This window comes from Choloepus didactylus, chromosome 7, assembly GCF_015220235.1.
Source record: "Choloepus didactylus isolate mChoDid1 chromosome 7, mChoDid1.pri, whole genome shotgun sequence".
In the NCBI taxonomy this organism is placed as follows: domain Eukaryota; kingdom Metazoa; phylum Chordata; class Mammalia; order Pilosa; family Megalonychidae; genus Choloepus; species Choloepus didactylus.
Window position 1 is genome coordinate 146,620,938 of NC_051313.1, and position 17,765 is coordinate 146,638,702.

Sequence of the window (17,765 nt, forward strand, 5' to 3'; positions counted from 1 at the left end):
GGAGCCTACCGTCTGACTTCCGGCAGGTCCAGCCCAAATCTTTACGTCTTGGGCACACTGCTTTCTTTCCCGGCAGACTTAATCTGTAGAAGGTGGAACCACAAGAGGGAAACGGGGACTGTCTGAGGGGCAGATTGTGACTGGGGTGGGATGCAGGTGTTGTACAGGTGAGCAGTGAGTGTGACTGCTGTCAGTTCATCAGCTCCAGTCTCACGAACGGATGCCACTTCCACCAGCCCACAAAGGCAGCATCCACAGGGCCGAGACGATGACTAGTCAGCCCTTGCTCTCTTTCCTAGCAGCACCAACTCCCAGCTTATGACAGTGCGGATTATCATGAATAAATAGCATTTTGTACTAAGTACATCCCAATTCCAGTGCCAGCCTCCATATCTGTAAGGAAAAAGAAATGACTCTCCTCTAGAATTGCACGGTCTGATGAGCTTAAAAAACCACCTAGTTAACTGCAATTGAAGAAGTATAAACATTGTTGAATGGAATTCTATTTGCTAGAAATCAATGTCCCTACCTTTCAATTATCATTTGATAACTCTTCTCAAGGTGGCCCACATGTCCTGGCTTTAAAACCTCTTTAAAAAAATAAAATTAAATTAAAATGGCAAGATATTCAGTTACATGGGGTTCCAAATCCCAAGCTCATTCGGCACTTTGCTGAACATGTTTCTCCACTGCTTAACTTTCCTAAGGGGCTAGCGGCATTCTCTTCCTCAAACACAGAGTTGCTTTCCACCATGTCACTGCTTAAGAGCCCTTGAGGACTCATGACTGTCCACACAACCTACCTCCAATCCCCCCCCAATCTATCTTGCCAGACTCACACCTATATACTCCCTCCATCCTAACTCAACATACAACCCCCCCAACCCTCTTCCCCAGTCACACTGTACTTCCTGCCACATCCTGGCTCCAAGTAAGCTGTATGGCTTTTGTACTTGAGAGCCTGTACTCAAACTGTTCTTTTTGCCTGGAAGTACTTTTTCCCTGCCCCACACCCTTCTCCACGTGGCAAACCCTTCATATTTTATGGCGAACCCTTCATATTTTAAGATACCACTTCCTCTTTTCTTGACCACTTCCCACTTCCCAGGTCCTCTGCATATTCTTACGCTACATCCCCCCGGGGTCTCTGCTGGCCAAGATACCCTGGCAGGATAGGAACCGGTGTGCTCACTCATCCTTGCATTCCCAGAGCTTGAGACCCGGCAGAAGTTAAGAAACAGTTCCCAACAAGGGGCAGCTGATGATGGTACTTGGTGGGTGAGAAAAGGGGTACAGGGAACTGGTTCTTCTAATGCAGATCTCTTTTCACTATTCTGCTGAACCTACTGCATCGCCATGAACAAAATAATGATGACAAAAGTAACAACAGTGGTAAACAGAGGAGACAGGTCAGATATACTTGAGCTGGCAGCATACTAAGCTGAACTTAATCTTTTTGTTACTAATTTCAAAACAGTCCTGACCCATCAGAAAGAAACAGGAAGAGGAGGACTGTGGGAAGATGGCGAAGTAGGACGCTCCAGGAATCCTTCACCAGGACAACTAAGAAACAGGCAGGAACTGCCTGAATCAACTGTTTTGAAACTCTGGAAGACAGCAGAACGCTGTAGAGCATCCAGGGAATAGCTGGAGGAAGAGGCTGGTAAATGATGACAAATACCAATGAGTTAGTCTCCTACTCGCGTGGCAGGCAGCAGTGGAGTCTGGCCCCGGGGAGGGCTTACTGGTGCCAGAAAGGGACATAAAAATCCACTTCCCCAAGATCTGGCAGGGGGCCTAGGCTGACTGCTGATCACAGCGTTTAATTATCCACTTTGGATTGCTGGGGGTCCAGCTCTCAGGTCAGCCACTGTTCCAACCTGCCCTGGCCACAAAGGCAGCAGAGGAGACTTAAAGACGACACGCTTCCTCAGCGCTGCAGAGGACAGCTGAAGGGCTGCGTCTGCTGGCCTGCTAAAGAAAGCTCAGCTTGGAACCGTGGAAGAAGCTCCTGGGACCCTTCCTGGCCGCACCCTCATCCCCTCCACAGGGCAGTCTGGAGCCAACAGGCGCTCAGCTGTGTGGGTCCCAGGCCTTGCTTGGGACTGAGAAAGACTGACTTGAGAGACTCCTCTCCAGTGTGCCACCCCCGCCCCCCCTCCAAATCTTCCCTCTAGGCAAATGTCGCTTGAGACAAGGAAAGCAGCAGCAGGAACAGCTGAGGCAGATGACTTGCAGTAAAGGCTTACCTGCTTTAAGTCCTCTCCTGGAATGTAGAGGGGGCATTCAAATGTCTGTGAACAGGTGAATACGTAAGGCCACTAGCAAGCATAGCCCGTGACAAAACACAGGCCCAGAAAAGACAGTGAGGACCCTGTGCTTTGCATCTGCCTTGGGCTGGCCTTCCTGACAAGAGGGCTGACACTCAAGAAGATCTCTGTCCTAGCACCAGCTGGTTAGAAACTCAAGAAACAGACGGCTTGGGGAATAAATCCCAGGGTCAACATTTTAAAATATTAAAATGTGCAGTTTACAACAAAAAGATTATAAGACAAACAAAGAAACGGGAAATGTGGGCCCATCCAAAGGAAGAGGATAAAAATCTAGAAAACATCAATGAAGACATACCAGACAAAGACTACAGAAAAAGTCATCTTCAATATGTTCAAGGAAATGAAGAAAATAGGGAGAAAGAACTAAAGGATATCAGAAAAACAATGAAAGAACAATATGAGACTGTCAATACAGAGACAAATTTAAAAAAGGAAGCAAACAGAACTACTGGAATTGAAGACCACAGTAACTGAAACGACAAATTCCCAGGAGGGTTTCAAAAGAAGATTGAAGGTGGCAGAAGAAAGAATCAATGAACTTGAAGACAAGATAATTGAAATGAAGCAGGCTAAGGTGGAGGAGCAAAAGAAAACAGAATTTTAAAAAGCGAAAATAGTCTGGTTTTGGACACACAATGTACAAAGATATAATTGGTAACAAGCACAAAAAAAGGTGGCGGGACAGAGAGGTATAGGAAAAGTATATGTGTATGCTATTGGAGTCAAGTTGGTATCAAAGCAAATACGACTGTTACATGTTTAGGATGTTAAATTTTAACCCTCTGATAACCACAAGGAAAATATATGACAAGTACATCCAGAGAGAAAAGAGAAGGCACTCAATGTGGAACAACGCAAAAAATCAAATAAATATAAAAGTAGGCATTAACGGAAAAATTGAAGGACAAAAAAGGTTTAAGACTTACAAATAGCAAAATGGCAGTAGTGACTTTAAATGTAAATGGATTAAACTCTCCAGGCAAAAGGCAGAGAGTGGAGGAATGGATAAAAAAGCACAACCCAACTATATGCTGTCTACAAGAGACTCACCTTATATTCAAAGACACAAGTAGGCTGAAAGTAAAAGGATGGGAAAAAATATACCATACAAGCAGTAAGCAAAAGAGAGCTGGGGTAGCTATACTAATAGACTTTAAGTCAAAACAACTGCGAGGGACAAAGATAGGTCATTATATGCTGATAAAAGGGTCAAGTCAACAAGACGTAACAACTATAAATGTATAATGTGCCTAACAGTAGAGCCCCAAAATATATGACACAAATACTGACAGATTTGAAGGGGGTAATTGATGGTTCTACATTAATGGCAAGAAATTTTAATAAAACCACTTTCAATAATGAACAGAGCATCCTGGCAGAAGTTCAATAAGAAAATAAAACACTTGAATAATATTCTAAACCAACTAGGCCTAAGCTATATATATATATATATATATATATATATATATATATATACAGCACTTCACCCCACAACAACAGAATACAAATTCCTGACTGTATGTGGATCATTTTCCAGGATAGACCATATATTAGATCACATAACAAGTCTCAATTAATTCAAAAATATTGAAATCATATAATGCATTTTCTCCAACCACAATGGAATGAAGCTAGAAACAGAGGGACAAATAGAAAATTCACATGTGGAAATTAAACAATGTACTCTTAAATAACCAATGGGTTAATGAGGAAATCACAAGGGAAATTAGGAAATATCTTGAGGTGGCTGAAAATGCAAATACAACCTACCAAAACTTACGGGGTGCAGAAAAAGCAGTGCTGAAAGGGAAATTCATAGCTCTAAATGCTTACAATAAAAAAGAAGACTTCGAACCAGAGACCTAATCTCAAAACTGGAAGAACTAGAAAAGGAACAGCAAATAAATCCAAAGTGAGCAGAACAAAGGAAATAACAAAGATTAGAGTGGAAATAAATGAAACAGAGAATTAAAAAAAACAATAGAGAAAATCAATAAAACTAAGATTTGGTTCTTTGAAGACAGCAATAAAAACAAACCTTTAGCTAGATTGACCAAAGAAAAAGAGAGGACACAATGACTAAATCAGAACTGAAAAGGGGACATTACTAATGACCCCAGTGAAATGGAAAGGATTATAAGTGCATACTATGCATAACTATGCCAACAAATTAGATAATCTAGATGAAATTGACAAATTCCTAGAAACACAGAAAATACTTACACTGACTCAAGAAGAAACAGAAAATTTCAACAAACCAATAACCAGTAATGAGATGGAATGAGGAATCCAAAAACCTCCTTACAAAGAAAAGCCCAGTGCCAGGTGGCTTCACAGGGGAATTTTACCAAACAAGAATTAACACCAGTCCTGCTCAAACTCTTCCAAAAAAATTAAAGGGAGAGAATGCCCCCTAATTCATTCTATGAGGTCAACATTACCCTCATACCAAAGCCAGATAAAGATACCAGGAGAAAATTACAGACCAATACCTCTTTTGAATCTAGATACAAAAATCCTCAATGATATACTAAGCAACCAAATCCAACAGCACATTAAAAGAATTATACACCATGATCAAATAGGATTTATCTCAAGTTTGCAGGTGTAGTTCAATAGAAGGAAATCAATTAATATATTATACCACATTAACAGAATGAAGGGACAAAACCACAAGATCATCTCAATTGATGCAGAAAAGGCATTTGACAAAATCCAGCACCCGTAGAAAACTACGAATACAAGGACAATCCTCAACATGATAAAGGGCACATATGAAAAGATCAAGAACAACACAGGGATGCCCACTATCACCACTGTTATTCAACACTGGACTGGAAGTTCTGGCCCGAGCAATTAGACATGGAAAAATAAATAGCAACTAAAATAATCAAATATATCAGAATAAATCTGACCATGGATGTAAAAGACTTGTACACAGAGAATTACAAAATATTACTAAAAACAATCAAAGAACACCTAAATAAAAGGAAGGACATTTCGTATTCACAGATTATAAGACTAAATCCGAAGGTGTCAATTCTACCCAAAGTGATTTACAGGTTCAACACAATCTCAATCAAAATTTCAACAACCATCAAATTTATATGGATGGGTAAGGGGCCCCAAATAGCCAAAACTATCTTGAAAAAGAAGAATGAAGTGGGGAGGATTCACACTTCCTGATCTTAAAACTTATTACAAAGCCACAGTAATCAAAACAGCAAGATACCGGCACAAGGAGAGACATACAGACCAATGGAATCAAATTGAGAGTTTAGAAATCAACCCTTACATTTATGGCCAAGGGGGCAAAGACCACTCAATTGGGAAAAACAATCTCTTCAACAAATGGTGCTGGGAAAGCGGGATTTCCATTTGCAAAAGAATGAAGATGGACCCCACCTCACATCATATTAAAAAAATCAACTCAAAATGGGTCAAAGACCTAAACATGAGAATCAGAAATGTAACTCCTAGATGAAAATGTAGGGAAGCATCTTCAAGACCTTGTGTTAGGCAATGGTTTCTTAGACTTGACAACCAAAAGCACAAGCAAGAAAAGAAAAAATAGATAAATGGATCTCCTCAAAAGTAAAAACTTTTGTGCCTCAAAGGACTTTATTATGAAAATAAAACGACAACCTACACAATAGGAGAAAATATGTGGAAACCACATATCTGGTAAGAGTTTAATATCCAGAATATATAAAGAAGTCCTTCAACTTAACAACAAAAAGACAACCCAACTGAAATGGGCAAGACTTGAATATACATTTTTTCAAAGAAGGTAAACAAACAGCCAAAAGGCACATGAAAAATGTTCAACATCATTAGCCTTTAGGGAAATGCATACCAGAAGCACAATGAGATATCATTTCACATCTATTAGAATGGCTTCTATTAAAAAACAAAAAATTACAAGTGTTAAAGAAGATGTGGAGAAATAGGAACATTTGTTCACTGCTGGTAGGAATGTAAAATGGTGCAGCCACTGCGGAAGACAGTTTGGCAGTTCCTCAGAAAGTTAAGTACAGAATTACCATATGACCCAGCAATCCCACTTCTAGATCTATACCCTCCCCCCCCAAAGAAATGAAAACAGGCACTCGAACAGATATTTGCACACCAATGTTCACAGTGGCATTATTCACAGTTGCAAAAAGATGGCAGCAACCCAAGTGTCCATCAACAGATAACTGGATAAACAAAATGTGGTATATACACACAATGGAATTATTATTTAGCCATAAAAAGGGATGAAGTTCTGATACATGCAGCCACGTGGATGAACCTTGAAGACATCGTATTGAGTGAAAAAAGCCAGACACAGAAGGACAAATATTGTACGATCTCACTGATATGAAGGAATTAGAATAAGCAAACACAGATTCAGAGTCTAGAATATAGGTTACCAGGGAATGGTATGGGGATAGGAAACAGGGAGCTAAGGCTTAAAATGTATGGAGTTTCTACTTGGGATGATGGAAAAGTTTTGGCAACGGATGGTGGTGATGGTAGTGCAACAGTGTAAATGTAACTTAAAAGCACTGAATTATATATTTGAAAGTGGTTAAACGGGGAAGAAATTTTAGGTTGTATATATGTTACTAGAATAAAAATTTTAAAAAAAATACACAGAACTGCACAACACAAGCAGTGAACCCTAAATTAAACCATGGACTATAGTTAATAGTACAATTACAGAAATGTTCTTTCATCGATCACAACAAATGTACCATACCAATGCAAGGTGTTTATAATAGAGTGGTATACAGAAATCCTGTAATTTTTTTTTTCTTTTAGAGAAGCTGTGGATCTACAAAACAATCATGCAGTTCAAGATCTGCCAGTTCCATAACTTGTTTCAGGCCCTCCCATAAAAGCAGTAGAACAGTGCACATTGGCAACCCCCACCCCAAAACTCGTTCAAGAGCCATAGGATATCCTGAATTCACTGTCCTCCAATCCATGTGGCCACTGCTGCTCAAAAAACAACAAAGAAACAACACCTCCTAGAGGCTATCTCACTTGAGTTGAGACAGATTTTGAGACCAGGTTAGTATAATTAGACTCAATATTTAACTGTTGTGCCTACTTCACCAGGACAATAAATCAGTGATCTCAGACCACTGCTCCTGATCCCCGTTATCAATTCTGAGGCAAATTCTTGAATCTATATATTAAACAAAATAACTGTAATCTATAGTAACATAAAATAACAATAGAGCTGTTTTCAAGGCGGGGGCCCTACAGAAACCCAGAGCAAAGCTCAATCCCCAAAACCCTCACAGAGCATAAAGATACCAGTCTCTTCAGAAGTGGCCAATATACTATCGTTATGTTGAAATAGAGCTCAGGCCACAAGAATTTTAAGAGACAAGAGAGTGAGCCCCAACCTACCTATCATATGGAAGACCAGCAGAAGCCCAGAGTCCAAGAACCCCTTTTCTGCTTCTGGGAACATCTCCCTATGGTGCAGATAAGACCAGTCATTAGGACTAGACCTTTCCAGTGGGACCCTGGTGGAAATGTCATCATCAAGCAGGGCTTGTTAAGGGTTTCACCCCAACTCTCCAGTGGATCTTTCCCAGAGCATCAGCTTAAGCATCCCACTGACTTCCTCCATTCTGGGGACACTCAAATCCCAGTTTGGGTACAATTTGGGTACCAACCCCACCTCTGGCAGCCTCTCCTACTCCAGGAAACACTCACTTCCCCTCCTGACCTAACACAGAAGTGATGCTCCAACTCATTTTGTCAAACATAAGATAGAACTAGCTGCTTCACGGCTGTTTAAGCCTGCTATTTCCAGAAGCCAGAAACCTTGTCAAACACTGATGTGCATCACAGAGCTCTGTGCCCAGCAGGTTTTCAATGCATATTGACTTGGTGAGTTCATCACATTATTACAGGAGGAAGTTTAGCCGTGGCTGGAAGCACAGGCTCTGGAGTCGGACTTTGCTGGTTGGAATCCTACTAGCAGGTCGCCTTTTGTGGATCTCAATTTCCTCATCTGATAAGGAGGATAATAATTATACGTACATCATAGGGTCAAAGAGTTGTTGAGAGGGTTGAATGTGACGATGCAGGCAGGGAATTTAGGACAATGGCAGCGAGCAAGTGCTTAGTAACATTAGATCTTGAGACCACTGCTCTCACTACAACCAGGGGGGAGAGTTTCTCCACTTGAAAAGCCTGCCAATGAAACAAAGGTGGAAATTAAAGTGGAAAAACTCTACATTTTTGACTTGTCAGACTGCAGTCACATGGATTAAGTCTAGCAGAGGCAGAAGAGAAACTGGAAATACTTAACTTTGGCCTTATCTGATTCAAAGCAAATACAGGCCGGCCTTGCCTGGTGATGTTTTCCACCAAAAGCAGACTGGAGCTCAGATGCTGTCTGTTGAACCGATTTAAATGAACCCAAGGTAAGTTTGTTTGTAATACGAATAACCATATGGTAGTGTCTGTTGTTTAAGACTGGATTTCTGTGTGGTTTTCTGTAATGACACCAGAGGCATCCACTATCAGACTATCAGACTTCCTAAAGACGAGCGGGCCAAATGAGCCTTTCCAAAATTCCACTGACCGTAAAGATAACAATGAAATAAACCGGCCAGGCCATTCTGAATCACGGTCTCTAGATATAATAATTTGACCAAGGCTCAACCACACTACTTCACCCATACACAAACACAATTTTTTTTTTCTTAAGTACACAACAAAATGGACACCTGGCCACACACCATTTACTCTCTAGTGCAGAATGGAGCAGTAAAGACACAATGCAAACTTCAGAAAACACATGCCACAGTTATTCACATGCAATCTGCATCGAGATCCCTTTAAAAAAAGAAACAAAAACAACAAACAAACAAGAAGAAAGGTAGCCATCCTGTTCTCAGCACTTACTGCCACAACAGGTCTAAAGGCGCACAGCACTTACTTGCTCGAAAGGAGAGCATCCACTTTCTGGAGGAAAAGGGTAACTTTTATAACAGGTATCACAGTGCCATATTCTTAGCAATAACAATGGCTTTGGGTCCCAAAAAAAAGAAGGGACATATTATAGACATTCTTAAGAAGTATTGCATGAACTGGCCTAACATCACTAGGAACTTCTATGAAGTCTCCCTAGAATTCCCAAGCATTTATCACTTTATTAACTTATTTCCGCAATCTCCTCAGGAACATTACATAAAATACATTCAACTTCTACTCACATACTCTTAAAACAACAGATGGTCTAATAAAGCCAGAAGATACTCAAATATTAGACATTCCAAAACCCCAAAGCTTAAACGTAACACCAAGCGCTTTAAAAAATGACACCATAGTGTGATGCAAATACTCAAAACATGTAAGAAAAAATAAGTCACCCAACAGATTGCATGCCTTTCCACTTTCCAGCACCATTTAAAATATTAGAAACTGTGGAAGCATTCTCCAAAAGTGAGCTTATATGCATTTGTTACCTGAAATTGGTTACGAATGTTCTGTGGACATCAATTTTGGATATTCATTGCCAAGGCAATTATCTAGTACATTATATTTATAACAAACTCCTTATTAGACTTCCAAAGCCACTCACCTGCTTGGGCCACGATGAGCGAATGAACTCTGAGTTACTTGTATTGTTCCTCAACATTTAAATTTTCAAAAAACATGCTTCAACTCAGTTTTAAAAAGAAGAAGTGGAAGCGGGATAAACCTTTGTTGAGCTTTTGCCACTGATTCAGTTCATCATATCAAATCTAGATTTAGAATAAAATGTAGTGACTGTTGTAAGGGGAATTATGGTTGCAAGAGACGGGAGAGCAGGTTCTCCCCAATGTGGGCAAACAACCAGTGCTATCTAAGCCCTGATGGAAAGCTCAGGTTTTCATCAGTCAGGACTGATACCATAAAACAGAAGCATCTTTGGGGCATGCCGGAGCTCACCTCAGATTCTGATGAGTCATGTGGATGACCAAAGAGGAAATATTACCCAAATCCAGGAATCCTGATAATAGTCTTTTGTGAGGTCATCTAAAACGGAGGAGCTCAAACTCACACGCAAGGGGTTGACTTTGGGGACTGGTAAGGCAGACATTTTAGCACAGTAGAGAGTAACTGAAGGTGGTGACTCTTATGGGTGATGACTCTTAACTAGCTCAGAGCACAGATGGAGCTCTGAGGTTTAGAGTCCACATTGCTTCCCTTACCTGACTAAATGCACAAGGCAATGTTCTGTTATTACCAACTCAGTTGAAGGCAAGTCACTTTCTGTCTTGTTCCACAAAGATTATGTTTGCCACAACAAAAAAAATAAAAGGTTAATGCAATAAAAACCCAAGAACTGCCTGGGGGTGGGGGGTAGTAAGTCTGCCATCACCAGAGGTATTCAAATACAGGCTAGACAGTCACTGGGTGGAGACAAGTTCCATTCCTTGGTATCCACAAATCTAGTGCGGGGTCTGGCACACAGCAGATTTACAAGTTTTTGTTTGTTTTTTACCACATGGGCTTTGTTTTCATACAGATTACAGATCAAGGAAAATATTGATGTAATTCTAAGACACTGAGAGCATCAGATGACCACTGAAGTCCTTTGTGACTCCAAGTAAGAAACAATTTGGAAAATCAGGTCATGAAAGGATTTCTGATGCTCCTAAGTAAAAGGCTCATGCAAATGTGAGGGTCTCAACTTAGTTCTCATCTGAGGCCTCTTCCCCTGAGCCCTGTACTCACAAGTCAAACTGATAAAACATCATTAAAACAAAAATGTAGAACACTTATGATTTTAACTGTGCATCTCATCTGGAAATCATTCAAAAGCTCAGGCCATCTACAAGAAATTATCCTCATTCCCTTGGGCAACAGGAAATTAAAAGGAAGGAAGGAAATGGGGAGGAGGGCAAGAAAGGAGGAAACCATTCATTTGTTTCCGGACAGGTAAGAGCATAACTTCCATTTCTCACTTTCGAGTCTGTACTTCTCCCAGTATATTTTTCATGCTTCATCCATGCCACGTGTAAACTAACTAAAACATAGTACAAGTAGAGTAAAATGTCGATAAAATTGAAAAACATAAAAATTTAACTCTTTAAGAGGTAGTTAACGTACCTTGTTCAAAAGCCTTGCTTTATCCAGCATTCTCAACCTCAAGAGAAAGGCACCCCCATCCATCCAGCTACAAGTCGGAGCCCTGGGCATCATCTCTGCATCTGTCCCTCTCCTTCCTCAACCCACCTCCAACTAACCTATCACCGCCTTCCCCCCTCCTACATCATATCTAATAAACCCATCTTGTCTCCCTATCTCTATTGCTACCATACACCAAGCCACCAAATGCTTTTTTAAAAATTAGCCTTCTAACCAATCTTCTCAGTTCATTCTCCACTCCGGGCAGGAGGTAATCTTCTGAAATGTAAATCTTATCATGCCCCTCCTTGGTCAAAAACCCTTCATAGCTTCGTACACCCACTGCATCTTCTGCTTCCTTTGGACACACCCTCTTCTCCAACCTCAGGGCCTCTGTCCAAGCTGTTCTCTGGAGCCTTCCTCCCTTCCCTTCACCACTCTTCATGGGTTAGAGGGCATGGAATGTTTTGCGTGTTCTTTTTTACTTTTTATTTTTTCGGAGTAAGAAAAATGTTCAAAAGTTGATTCTGGTGATGAATGCACAACTACATGATGGCACTGTGAATAGTTGATTGTACACTGTGGATGATTATAAGGTATGTGAATATATCTCAATAAAACTGTATAAAAAATAATACCATGGCGACAGGCAAACGTGGCAGCAGAAAACTGCCCATTTTCCAAAAGGAGACTGAATCTGCTACTGAGTCGTACTTGGTATATTTTAGAAAAATTGGGACTGTGAAGCCTCAGGAACAATAAATGCTTCTCAGAAACCTTATTTTCATGATTCAAATACCAATTAAATTCATGGATGTGCAAATTAAGCCACCTTTAAGTTATCCTTGGTTTAAAATTTTAAATACAACAGTTTAATCCAATACATATAGATTTAAACCAAACTGAGTTGTGGAAAACCGATTTGAGATGTTCACTGAACAGTTTTTGTATCATTATCCTCCCAAACAATTAAAAGCCCTAAGATGAACTCGAAAATGACATTTAAGGAAATCTGGTGTCCACATCAGAGACTAAAATATACCAGCATATTTAGAAATAAAACCAAGAAAATTCAATCTGAATGTATCTACCAGATCTGAGCCTAAAAACTATAGTTAGCAGGAGTTAGCACTTATTAAGGAATACTGAAAGCTACTAACGTATTTTTAATCATTCTAGTATTTTATCCTGCATAAAAGATAGCAAGACCTTTCACTATGCAGGGTTTAAAAAAAATTATTTAAAATTCATTGAAAAGGAAATACATTCACATGGCTCAAAAGGGGTCTAGAGTGCAAAGCTTCTCTCCCACCCCCATTCTCCAGCCACACATGTCCCTTTCTGGTATCTTTAAATAGATTTACATAATTGTTAAAAGAAAGTTAAATAAAAAAAATTGCTTTCAAAAAAAATTTTGTTCCTCTCAAACAGTGAAAATCATTCTATCTATAAATGTGATCAATGGTCAACTTTTATCGAGTATGTATATTGCACACAAATAAAGCAAAATCTACATAACCTGTTGTGTTTTGGTTTGGTATGTTGTTCTAAATTCCAGGAATAACGGAAAAAAGAGAAGTCAAATTACACCCAGGCCAACACTGCTATTAACTCATATATCGCTAATGAAATAAAAACTAAGCAGAGAAAAGGGATCCACAAATTAGAGCGCTGAAATGATTTGGTCTTTCACAGGTTTGCCCATATCTCCAACTTAATGTAAACTTCAAAGAGCTACGGAAAGTGGCTGCAGTTAGTGAAGAACTTAGTGCAATAGCTTTCAGTACAATCAGGCATTAAGGAATTTTTATTTAATTTTTGAGTAAATTAAGCTAAGCAAACATTTATTTTTAAGTCTCTGCAATTTAACACTTCTTTTCCATCAACCAGAGTGAGCCTAGCACCAAACCTCCCCACAATAGGTGTGCTAGAAATGTTGGTTTGTGGCTCCGCTTCCTTCCCGTAATTTGTCCCGAGATTTAGACCTTAGTTTCCAAATTCCAGGTGGCTCATCTCCAAAAACAACCTGTCCTCTTCAAAACCTCCAGAGTTTGTTTTTTTAATACCAGAAAATCGATTCAATCAATGCACACTATCAAGTGAACACCAACTATGACAATGGTTGTGCTAGATATAGGAGATGGAAAAAGATGAATAAGATCTTAGTCCATATTCTTGAGGAGTTGGCGAAAACATGTAAATGGATGAATTGCAACAGACCGAATTTAGAGATGAGGGTCAGACTTCTTTATTCTGACCTGAGGACCCACGCTCCCAAGAACAGGTGGTATTTGAGATGGGTCTTGAAAGAAAAGTGTTTGCTGGGGAAAAGGGCTGGGAGTCCCCACAGAATGAACAGTCTTTGCAAAAGCACAGACAGGAGGAAATTATTCCACGTGGCAGTGGTGTGGAAACGAATAACAAGAGCTGGAACTCAAAGGGTAGTTTGGAAGGTTCCTTGTACGCTAAGCTAAGGAGTTTGGATTTCTTCCCGCAGACAACAGGGAGCCAAGAGATGTTTTCAAGCAGGCAAGCAACACGCACACTTTAGTTTTTGAGGACCATGACTCCGGCAGCCAAGTGGAGGATGAACTGACCGCAGCTGGGGAAGAGACTGGGCACAGGAAATTAACCGAGGAGGCTTGTGGGGTGGGATGAGGGCCTCGAGGCTCAGCGTACCTGCTGGGCTGGAGAGAGGTTTAGGGGAGGAGGGTTTGGGGGACCCACACTGAGCGTGCAGACTGATGGATGCCGATGAGGTTCTTTTCCAGCCTAGAAGACTGGGTGGAGGGTGGCATCTCAGATCGCCTTTCAGAAAGGAGATAACTTTCATTTTTACAAGTTCACGGTGAGGTACCTGCAGGGTACACCAAAGGCTGGCAAACGGAAGAAGCCATAAACGGAGATAGAGAGATGGGCGTTGCTGGTTTATAGGTCAGAGTGGAGGGCAGAAAAGTACCAGAAGCCACAGGACATTTTGCAGGGATCCAGCTCTCAATGCCCAGGTACAGACTGGGAATGTGACTTTGCAGTGAGGCTACCTAGCACCATCAGCATGGATGTGAATCAGGAGCTTACTGTTTGTCCACTGTTTTCAGATATTAAAAAATAAAAAATTCTCTCTTCAAGAGTTATGCATTTCTGCAGCTGCTGTGTTAAACAGTTTGGGGGTTCTTCAGAAAGTTAGGCACAGACTTACCCTAGGACCCAGCCATTCCACTTCTAGGTCTATACCCGCAAGAATTGAAAACAGAGACTCAAACAGATACTTGTACACCAAGTTCATAGCTGCATTATTCACAACAGTCAAAAGGGGCAAGAAACCAAGTGCCCATCCACAGATGAAAGGAGAAACAAAATGCGGTGTATCCATTCAAAGGACTATTATTAAGGCATAAAAAGGAATAAAGTACTGGTATATGCGACAACATGGATGAACCTTGGAGACGTCATGTTGGGTGAAACAAGCCAGACACAAAAGGGCAGATATTGTATGATTCCATTTATATGGAATACCCAGAATAAGCAAATTCACAGAGACAGAAAGTAGACTAAAGATTACCAGAGGTGGGGGAGTGGGGGATGGAGAATTATTGCTTAACAGGTAGAGTTTCTGTTTGGGGTGATGAGTAGTTTTGGTAATAGATGGTGGTGATGGTGGCACAATATTGTCAGTGTAATTAAAACCAATAAACTGGACACACGAAGGCTGAAATGGGAAATCTTGTGTTGAATATGTATTACCACACACACACACAAAAGCTATTTTCAGGTGTTACACATTTCTGTACGTAAGTGGGAGCACCTAGCCCGTCCACACCACCAAGGGGATCCCGGGCCATTCAAGGGGCAAATATCCCTTCCCCCACATCCAGCCCTCCCTTCTCAAATGCCCATCTCCCTCTCTTCCTGCCTCTTCTTGTGCCCCAGAGACTTCCTCTTTCCCTCCTGCCTCTGTGATAGGCCTGTCAGGGAGACCCAAGACAGGGAGCTACCCCCATCGCTATGCCAGACATTTCTGGTCTGAGAAAATCCAGTTTTAAGTTTGCATACACCCCCTGCACCCCCCCCCCCCTTTTTTAAATCAACTACCTTTTCATGTATGAGGTTCTGGAGTCCCAAGAACATAATTACTGTCTCCTCCCCATCCTTCCCACCCACTTCTTCCAACCATGCACACTGCTGTCTGCCACCCACTCTCTTCATTGGAGACGTACAGACAGAAGAACAAGGCTCAGAAAAACTACTCTGGGAAAAGGACAGATCGTGAGGTAAGAATTTTGCAAAAATCTGAAAAACAAAATAAGTGCAAAACCTTAACTGTCAAGCAAGTAAGGGCTAGTTCACACACTTTAAAAAAAAAGGTTTACTCCACATAACTTAAAACATGAGGGTGAACCGGCAGATGACAGCCCCCTAGCAAGTTTCCTAAACAAGTGAAGAAGTGATTAGGAAAGCTGAGCTACCTACCCGAGTGGCGTCACGCTACCAATGAATCTGGTTTGTTTTCCAGGCAGATGAGTTCTACAATTTTGATTTACCATGTGGGATATGCACATATATTTAATGCCACTTACTACTCTTCTCCGAACCCCAAATTTTCTGTAAAACCTTGAACTTGCCAACCTTGACTTTGCCCACCATGCTATCTCACAGGCATGTAACAAGAGCTTATTTTATAATATTTGAGACTTTCAAATAAATATATCACATGCCACAGAAGGCACACACCCAATGTACCTGTACATATGACACAGGCACAGCTATTGTACCTTTAAAGCAAGATTTCCCAGCTTTGGGTCTATTGACATTTTGGCCTGGATAATCCTCTGCAGTGGGGGAATGTCCTGTGCACTGTAGGATGTTAAGCATCATCCCTGGTCTCTACTCACAGTTGTCAGTAGCACCCTCCCCTAGGCGTGGCATCAAAAGTGTCTGTAGATACTGCCAAAATGTCCCCTGGGGGTCAACTTGAGAACCACTCCTTTAAAGGGTGTGTCCCAGGCTTGTGACCTGCTTTTTCCTTCTTGTCCATGCCCAGGTGAACATCATTAAAATAACCTGCCAGTTCTGTTTGCCTCCAGCACTCAAAGCAAAAAGTGCTGCATTTCTCCCAGTTTGCACAGGAGCTCCTAGGCAAATTTTGCCTAAGGTGATGGGAGGTGTGCAAAATGCTGGGACGGAAATCCAGAGTGGATACCCACAGAGCTTCCTGAACCCAAAATATACCACCTTGTGCCATATATAGATTTTTACTTTCCCGAACACTTTTTTTTCCCCTTACAACAACCCCATGAGGTAGAAAATCTACCGAAAAGATAGTGTACATAATCACATTCATCAACAGAAATGCTGCCAAAACCTAAAGTTTCTTTTTAATTACTATACATTTTCAAATTCAACCTCAAAATTATTCTGAAAAGGATCTGGTCTCACTTAAAAAAAAAAAAAACAAAACCCGCAAACACAGATAAGCAGGCACTGTGCATTTAAATGCTAAGTCCTGTGAGGCCAAGCTGACACTTTCAAAAGCAGAACTTCTGGAGTCAGAAGTTCTGGGTCCCAGGCTCGAGTCCCTACCAATCACTGGGGGTCCCTGGCACAGCTATAAAACGGGTTAATAAGCCCACCCTATCCTTTCCAGTGCTAGATGGTCGGGGGAAAAACCAAAAATCTTTGTTAAAGGCCTTCACAAAAGCAGGGTGAAAAATTAAGTTTTCCCAAGGTGCACCCTAATGGGAAATGAAATTTTAAAAGCCATTAAGCCCCTAAAAGTCACAAATGTTTTTGCAACAACCCCCCCACACACACACACTCCCACCCCACGGTCCCTGAAAGAGGGGGAAGAATTATAACATGCCAGGCAGGCGAGGGGGGGGAAACAAATAGGGCCATTTAACAGCTTTATCTAATTACCCCCACTGAGACGGCTTCTCTTCAGTCTCCAGTCTGACAAAGCCTGTGGGGAGTTTTTCCTCCCGGCCTCCCCCCACCCCCTCTGCACCACCCACACTCCGGGATCCCAGCTGAAGCATTCAAGCTCCCCGGGCTCGGGACTTGACTGGGCTTTCAAATTCTCAGAGCATTACTTGTTTGAATCACCCTGAACAAACAGTCCCCACCCTCCCCTGCTCCTTTTGTCTGCAGCACCTATTCACTGCCAGCCACCTTGATGGAGGGGCGGCTGGCCAGCGTGCACCCCCCGAAGCAGCATCAGAAACGAGACGCGCCAGCTGCAGGGAGGCGCGACTTTCCGCAGCCCTCCCCACCCCACCCCTTCCTGGTCTTGGGGACTGCCAGCGCGGA

The 17,765-nt window shown here is 41.5% G+C and overlaps 1 protein-coding gene across 4 annotated transcripts in view; it reads right to left on the minus strand.

Moving 5' to 3' along the window:
• The window catches only part of RREB1 (ras responsive element binding protein 1), a 143,040-nt gene that overhangs the window by 120,011 nt on the left and 5,264 nt on the right, over nucleotides 1–17,765 (minus strand). The window lies entirely within an intron of this gene.